The sequence below is a fragment of the Alosa pseudoharengus genome, unplaced genomic scaffold (genome assembly GCF_046254945.1).
Source record: "Alosa pseudoharengus isolate Yale_2024_CS ecotype anadromous, Long Island Sound unplaced genomic scaffold, YU_APseudo_1.1 YU_APseudo_1.1_scf_3, whole genome shotgun sequence".
NCBI classification, from domain to species: domain Eukaryota; kingdom Metazoa; phylum Chordata; class Actinopteri; order Clupeiformes; family Clupeidae; genus Alosa; species Alosa pseudoharengus.
The window spans coordinates 6,135,483-6,144,393 of NW_027468718.1; the positions used below are offsets into that span (position 1 = coordinate 6,135,483).

An 8,911-nucleotide genomic window follows, 5' to 3' on the forward strand; every position below is an offset into this window, starting at 1 on the left:
CTCAGGGATCAGTATTAGGACCCTTGCTTTTCTCTATTTACACCACTTCCTTAGGTGATACCATTCGCTCCCATGGATTTGACTATCACTGTTATGCAGACGACACTCAACTTTACCTGTCTTTCCCACCTGATGACTCTAGTGTTTCCCACCGGATTTCTGCATGCCTTAAGGATATTTCAGCCTGGATGAAAGATCGGCACCTTCAGCTTAATCTCTCAAAAACAGAGTTTTTGGTGTTTCCAGCTAAAACAGCTATTCCCCAACAGATTAACATCCAGCTTGACTCAACTTCACTGACCCCAACTAGATCGGCACGAAACTTGGGCGTTGTAATTGATGACCGACTTAACTTCTCTGAGCATATAGCTTCTATTGCAAAATCATGCCGGTTTATGCTTTACAACATTAGGAAGATCAGACCTTATCTGACACAAGATTCCACACAACTTCTTGTTCAGACCATGGTCATCTCTAAGCTGGACTATTGTAATTCACTATTAGCTGGCTTACCCGCTTGTGTAACAAGATCATTACAGCTGATTCAAAATGCTGGAGCACGCCTGGTCTTCAATCAGCCAAAGAGGACACATGTAACTCCTCTCCTAGTTACTCTCCATTGGCTCCCTATAGTAGCCAGAATTAAATTTAAATCTCTCACTTTGGCCTATAGGACACTAACTAGATCTGCTCCTAGTTATTTTAATTCAATAATCAAGCCTTACATGCCCAACCGCCCACTGCGGTCTTCTGGTGAGCGTATGTTGTGTCGACCAGTCATAAAAACTGGGTCTAATTCCAGACTCTTTTCTTCAGTGGTTCCATGTTGGTGGAATGAACTGCCCAGTGCTCTCCGTTCCTGTGGTAGTTTTGGGTCGTTTAAGAGGGGTCTAAAGACATTCCTATTCAACATATACTTAGTTGTTTAAGCGCTTATGTGTTATGGTTTATATAATGTTGTTTTTATTTTAATTGGGCTGTTAATTAATTTGACATTATTGTTTATTATTGATATTCTCCTTAATGTAGTCTTAGCATGTTATTGTTTTTATATTATTGATTTAATTGACATTATTGTTTTATTATTGCCTTTCCCCTTTTTTACATTGCTTTTTTTATTAGGCTATTGATTGAATTGATATTATTGTGTACTACAACTATTCTCCTTACTATATTTGACCTAGATTTTAATCTGTTCCCTGTTCATTTTTAAATATTATTATGTTGTTTTGTATTTATATGTCGCTTTGGACAAAGGCGTCTGCTAAATCCATAACCATAACCATAACCATAACCATAATATACGAACTTAATGTTTAAAGTGTAACCGCGAATGCATTGAAATGAATGGGCACAGATTGTGTAGCCTCCTAACGAGAGCTCTCGCGTTGGGAAAAATGCATAAAATGAAAATCTGAAAACGTAGTTATCTTCGTAAGACCATTGGGTAGCTGTGATATAAATGTTGTAGCGAAATTCTAAGCGTAAATATACAAACTTTCTGTTTAAAGTGTAACCGCGATCGATCGTTTCCCATAGGAATGAATGGAAACACACAGTCTCCTAAGGAGACCTCTCAAATTCGGAATAATGCATGATAATAAAATCTGAAAACGTAGTTATCTTCGTAAGACCCTTGGGTGGTTGTGATATAAATGTTGTAGCATAACTTGAAGCGTAAATATACAAACCCTATGTTTAAAGTGTAACTGCGATTTCCATAAGAATGCATTGAAATGAATGGGCACAGATTGTGTAGCCTCCTAGAGGCCTCATTGTGTTCAACACAGCATGCATCACTTCAAGCCAGATCTGCTCAGATCTTGCACTGATCTGCATGAAGACGAACACGCCTATCGTGAATCCTAATGGTCTGATGTCCTGACATTAACATTGATGTTACCAATGTTATCCCAAAACCCCAGGGGAGGCAAACGGCTAATGTACATAACAGTGCAATTAGTCAGTGAAGTTTATTACAATGTTTTTCTATTACAGCTATCTGGATTGGGTACGACAGCTGACGGTGATAGATAGCTGGGTCCAGGATAGGCCTCCTGAGGAGTTATGTGCTGGCCCGGAACAAGGAGCCAGGTGCCTCCTCCTCAGACCCTCCACCTGTCGCTAAAGTGCTTGAGCGCTGAGGTCGACTCTCTCTGTACTGTAAGTATACATTTTGATGTGAATACTTGTGAGTAATGTATGAGTGATGCACTGTGCTAACGCTGTGATGTGTGTTGTCAGGCACGTACAGGGACGCCCCACCAGCAGTGGTCCCCTCTTCCTGTCTCTCCTCCTCTCAGCAACCACTTCAGTATGTATAGTTTTCTTTAAAAAAAAATCTCTTTAATAAAAATAAACATTAGTTGCTTAAATACTCTGTCTGTTTTTGTGAAGGACAAAAATCACCATAAAAGCTGGATGAAAATAAGCCATAGTTGTTTGCCGTGTGTGTGTGTGTGTGTGTGTGTGTGTGTGTGTGTGTTTACAGACATTGACTTCCCCTCCACAAGGACCGGGACCTTGCCGAGGTGTGGAGGCTTCATACAAACACCGGTCCAGCCACCCTCCAACAACTCTTCTACAGGACAGTGACACTACGTTTCTTTAAAAAAAACAAAGAAAAAAACATTCTATGTCTGCTGTGATGTGATGTATGTGGTTTAAAAAAACAAAACATCCACACCACTGTGTTCTGCATCTCTACACTGAACAGTTATGCCGTGTCTCTGCTCTGATGTTTTTATTTTTTATTATTGTTTTGTAGTTTAAAATAAACAATCTATATGTATAATATATAGAATATATAACACACTGTCATGTCTATGTGCTGTTATGTTCTATGCACTGACAAGTTGTATAGACCTACTATGTAACATTTAGCCTATGCCTACGTTTCAACAAGAACGGCCAGACCAATACTGTTGACAGGAGCATAAATTATCTATTTCTACAGTAAGGAATTTCCGTTGCCTACCATAGGAGTTCATCAAGTCTGAAGTAGCACGTCAATGCAAAACAATCTATAGTTAGGCCTACGAGTTATGATGACAATAATGCTAGCCGCCAGCCTTGTCAAAGTTAACTTTGCTAACGTTTTGCTGAGCCTACCCTATTGACTACATTTGTTGCACACTTAAAAAAATATCTTCAAAAAAGTATTTAGAAGGTGGTTTCATTTATTTCCATTCCAATAACTTCACACATTACATTTCCGTTTGCACTTGTAGGCTATGCTGCATTAATTTCTTTGTTCCTACTATTTAGTTTATTTTCTGGAACTTCTATTTCTCAGAGCCGTGTACGGCTCTGCTATTTCTTATCCTGGACTGCCACCTGCTGGATAGAAAAAGCAACAGGTCATTATGTGAACAAAAATCTACACGTTTGAATGGCCAAAAAAAAAGATAAATCATAGGTGGTATTCCACACATTACCATGGTGTTAGGGTAGCCTACTCTGCACATGTCATTGACGGCGACTGCTAACTTCAGTCATTTGCATTTATCATGCTAAAAATCTGACACCAGGCACTATACTGATGCCTGACCCAAAGGGACAATTATAATAAAAGAGAGGAGTTATGTGCTGGCCCCGGACAAGGAGCCAGGTGCCTCCTCCTCGGACCCTTCACCTGTCGCTAAAGTGCTTGAGCGCTGAGGTCGACTCTCCCTGTACTGTAAGTATACATTTTGATGTGAATGCTTGTGAGTAATGTATGAGTGATGCACTGTGCTAACGCTGTGATGTGTGTTGTCAGGGACGCCCCACCAGCAGTGGTCCCCTCTTCCTGTCTCTCCTCCTCTCAGCAACCACTTCAGTATGTATAGTTTTCTTTAAAAAAAAAAAATTCTCTTTAATAAAAATAAACATTAGTTGCTTAAATACAATGTCTGTTTTTGTGAAGGACAAAAATCACCATAAAAGCTGGTTGAAATAAAGCCATGTTTTAATAAACAGTAAATTAATAAACACACCATAAACACTGGTTGAAATAATTAAGGCATGCTAAATAAAGCCATGCTTAGATAAACAATTAATAAATGAACACACTATAAAAGCTGGTTGAAATAAAACCATGCTTTAATAAACAATTAATAAATGAACACACTATAAAAGCTGGTTGAAATAAAGCCATGCTTTAATAAACGAACACACTATAAAAGCTGGTTGAAATAAAGCCATGCTTTAATAAACAATTAATAAATGAACACACCATAAAAGCTGGTTGAACTAGAGCCATGCTTTAATAAACAACAAACAAATAAACATTTATTACAATTACAAATAGACAAATGGCATAAAAAGCATGTTCATAAATGCTTTGATGGGAGAAATCAACACTGGTCCTTTAACCGGTCGTCTGTGTACCCTTTGATTTACACGTTTGTCTTATTTGTATGGCCGCAAACGGCCTTGCGTCCCATTTTTCACTACATTTATTCGGGATAAATACTTCGAGGGCATCGTTTAATCCAATTTTAGGCAGGGCTGCGGGGCTAGGCGTAGGAAAGCGGCAGCCAGGCGCCCGTGGGCTCCCGCGCACGGGACGGCAGCTCACGCCGCCATCGGGGCCAACATCGAAGAACGGTAACTGGCCACTGCTCGGCCACTGCTCTTTACCTGTGTCTTATCTGTGTCTCATTTGTCTGACCCGTCATTGGCTTGTCTTATTTGCATGTCCCGCCTTTACAACAAACCTTGCATGTTTTCATTGGCTTGTTCTATTACATTCTGGTCCGTGATTGGCTGAATTCCCCAGCGTGAAGTTTTGAGTTGAAGTTCAGCGTACGTCTGTTCCGCTGTAGTCACTCTATTTTTCACTGCTCGCAAGAAAAGTTCTTCATATCTAAACAACACGTACGTTACGTTTTTTGTCTGTGGTCGGACAACTTTAGCAGTGATGCTGTAGCGAAATTCGAAGTGTTAATATGGTTTCAAGAGTGGTCATTCTACTGAAACTGCTCTTCTGTCTGTGACTGAAGCATTGAGAGTAGCTAAGTCCTCTGCTCAGTCATCAGTATTAATTCTACTAGATTTATCTGCAGCCTTTGATACTGTTAACCATGACATTCTCCTATCTATACTATCTGAACTGGGAATTTCTGGAAAAGCTCTTGACTGGTTTGAATCTTACCTTAAAGCGCGTTCTTTCACCGTGTCTTGGCAGGGACAGGTATCTAAGTCTCATGCCCTCACCACAGGTGTGCCTCAGGGATCAGTATTAGGACCCTTGCTTTTCTCTATTTACACCACTTCCTTAGGTGATACCATTCGCTCCCATGGATTTGACTATCACTGTTATGCAGACGACACTCAACTTTACCTGTCTTTCCCACCTGATGACTCTAGTGTTTCCCACCGGATTTCTGCATGCCTTAAGGATATTTCAGCCTGGATAAAAGATCGGCACCTTCAGCTTAATCTCTCAAAAACAGAGTTTTTGGTGTTTCCAGCTAAAACAGCTATTCCCCAACAGATTAACATCCAGCTTGACTCAACTTCACTGACCCCAACTAGATCGGCACGAAACTTGGGCGTTGTAATTGATGACCGACTTAACTTCTCTGAGCATATAGCTTCTATTGCAAAATCATGCCGGTTTATGCTTTACAACATTAGGAAGATCAGACCTTATCTGACACAAGATTCCACACAACTTCTTGTTCAGACCATGGTCATCTCTAAGCTGGACTATTGTAATTCACTATTAGCTGGCTTACCCGCTTGTGTAACAAGATCATTACAGCTGATTCAAAATGCTGGAGCACGCCTGGTCTTCAATCAGCCAAAGAGGACACATGTAACTCCTCTCCTAGTTACTCTCCATTGGCTCCCTATAGTAGCCAGAATTAAATTTAAATCTCTCACTTTGGCCTATAGGACACTAACTAGATCTGCTCCTAGTTATTTTAATTCAATAATCAAGCCTTACATGCCCAACCGCCCACTGCGGTCTTCTGGTGAGCGTATGTTGTGTCGACCAGTCATAAAAACTGGGTCTAATTCCAGACTCTTTTCTTCAGTGGTTCCATGTTGGTGGAATGAACTGCCCAGTGCTCTCCGTTCCTGTGGTAGTTTTGGGTCGTTTAAGAGGGGTCTAAAGACATTCCTATTCAACATATACTTAGTTGTTTAAGCGCTTATGTGTTATGGTTTATATAATGTTGTTTTTATTTTAATTGGGCTGTTAATTAATTTGACATTATTGTTTATTATTGATATTCTCCTTAATGTAGTCTTAGCATGTTATTGTTTTTATATTATTGATTGAATTGACATTATTGTTTTATTATTGCCTTTCCCCTTTTTTACATTGCTTTTTTTATTAGGCTATTGATTGAATTGATATTATTGTGTACTACAACTATTCTCCTTACTATATTTGACCTAGATTTTAATCTGTTCCCTGTTCATTTTTAAATATTATTATGTTGTTTTGTATTTATATGTCGCTTTGGACAAAGGCGTCTGCTAAATCCATAACCATAACCATAACCATAACCATAATATACGAACTTAATGTTTAAAGTGTAACCGCGAATGCATTGAAATGAATGGGCACAGATTGTGTAGCCTCCTAACGAGAGCTCTCGCGTTGGGAAAAATGCATAAAATGAAAATCTGAAAACGTAGTTATCTTCGTAAGACCATTGGGTAGCTGTGATATAAATGTTGTAGCGAAATTCTAAGCGTAAATATACAAACTTTCTGTTTAAAGTGTAACCGCGATCGTTTCCCATAGGAATGAATGGAAACACACAGTCTCCTAAGGAGACCTCTCAAATTCGGAATAATGCATGATATTAAAATCTGAAAACGTAGTTATCTTCGTAAGACCCTTGGGTGGTTGTGATATAAATGCTGTAGCGAAACTTGAAGCGTAAATATACAAACCCTATGTTTAAAGTGTAACTGCGATTTCCATAAGAATGCATTGAAATGAATGGACACAGATTGTGTAGCCTCCTAGAGGCCTCATTGTGTTCAACACAGCATGCATCACTTCAAGTCAGATCTGCTCAGATCTTGCACAGATCAGCATGAAGACGAACACGCCTATCGTGAATCCTAATGGTCTGATGTCCTGACATTAACATTGATGTTACCAATGTTATCCCAAAACCAAACGGCTAATGTATATTAACAGTGCAATTAGTCAGTGAAGTTTATTACAATGTTTTTCTATTACAGCTATCTGGATTGGGTACGACAGCTGACGGTGATAGATAGCTGGGTCCAGGATAGGCCTCCTGAGGAGTTATGTGCTGGCCCGGAACAAGGAGCCAGGTGCCTCCTCCTCAGACCCTCCACCTGTCGCTAAAGTGCTTGAGCGCTGAGGTCGACTCTCCCTGTACTGTAAGTATACATTTTGATGTGAATGCTTGTGAGTAATGTATGAGTGATGCACTGTGCTAACGCTGTGATGTGTGTTGTCAGGCACGTACAGGGATGCCCCACCAGCAGTGGTCCCCTCTTCCTGTCTCTCCTCCTCTCAGCAACCACTTCAGTATGTATAGTTTTCTTTAAAAACAATTCTCTTTAATAAAAATAAACATTAGTTGCTTAAATACTCTGTCTGTTTTTGTGAAGGACAAAAATCACCATAAAAGCTGGTTGAAAATAAGCCATAGTTGTTTGCCGTGTGTGTGTGTGTGTGTGTGTGTGTGTGTGTGTGTGTGTGTGTGTGTGTGTGTGTGTGTTTACAGACATTGACTTCCCCTCCACAAGGACCGGGACCTTGCTGTGGTGTGGAGGCTTCATACAAACACCGGTCCACCCACCCTGCAACAACTCTTCTACAGGACAGTGACACTACGTTTCTTTAAAAAAAACAAAGAAAAAAACATTCTATGTCTGCTGTGATGTGATGTATGTGGTTTAAAAAAACAAAACATCCACACCACTGTGTTCTGCATCTCTACACTGAACAGTTATGCCGTGTCTCTGCTCTGATGTTTTTATTTTTTATTATTGTTTTGTAGTTTAAAATAAACAATCTATATGTATAATATATAGAATATATAACACACTGTCATGTCTATGTGCTGTTATGTTCTATGCACTGACAAGTTGTATAGATCTACTATGTAACATTTAGCCTATGCCTACGTTTCAACAAGAACGGCCAGACCAATACTGTTGACAGGAGCATAAATTATCTATTTCTACAGTAAGGAATTTCCGTTGCCTACCATAGGAGTTCATCAAGTCTGAAGTAGCACGTCAATGCAAAACAATCTATAGTTAGGCCTACGAGTTATGATGACAATAATGCTAGCCGCCAGCCTTGTCAAAGTTAACTTTGCTAACGTTTTGCTGAGCCTACCCTATTGACTACATTTGTTGCACACTTAAAAAAATATCTTCAAAAGTATTTAGAAGGTGGTTTCATTTATTTCCATTCCAATAACTTCACACATTACATTTCCGTTTGCACTTGTAGGCTATGCTGCATTAATTTCTTTGTTCCTACTATTTAGTTTATTTTCTGGAACTTCTATTTCTCAGAGCCGTGTACGGCTCTGCTATTTCTTATCCTGGACTGCCACCTGCTGGATAGAAAAAGCAACAGGTCATTATGTGAACAAAAATCTACACGTTTGAATGGCCAAAAAAAAAGATAAATCATAGGTGGTATTCCACACATTACCATGGTGTTAGGGTAGCCTACTCTGCACATGTCATTGACGGTGACTGCTAACTTCAGTCATTTGCATTTATCATGCTAAAAATCTGACACCAGGCACTATACTGATGCCTGACCCAAAGGGACAATTATAATAAAAGAGAGGAGTTATGTGCTGGCCCCGGACAAGGAGCCAGGTGCCTCCTCCTCGGACCCTTCACCTGTCGCTAAAGTGCTTGAGCGCTGAGGTCGACTCTCCCTGTACTGTAAGTATACATTTTG

The 8,911-nt window shown here is 39.7% G+C and overlaps 2 long non-coding RNA genes across 2 annotated transcripts; both read left to right on the plus strand.

The window, feature by feature from the left end:
* The first annotated feature begins 2,000 nt into the window (after positions 1 to 2,000).
* Positions 2,001 to 3,145, plus strand: LOC143099576 (uncharacterized). Its single transcript, XR_012981672.1, has 3 exons — positions 2,001 to 2,163; positions 2,245 to 2,314; positions 2,492 to 3,145. It is a non-coding gene; the product is annotated as an uncharacterized LOC143099576 (long non-coding RNA).
* A 4,051-nt stretch (positions 3,146 to 7,196) lies between these two features.
* LOC143099577 (uncharacterized) lies at positions 7,197 to 8,036 on the plus strand. Its single transcript, XR_012981673.1, has 3 exons — positions 7,197 to 7,359; positions 7,441 to 7,510; positions 7,710 to 8,036. It is a non-coding gene; the product is annotated as an uncharacterized LOC143099577 (long non-coding RNA).
* The last annotated feature ends 875 nt before the right edge of the window (positions 8,037 to 8,911 follow it).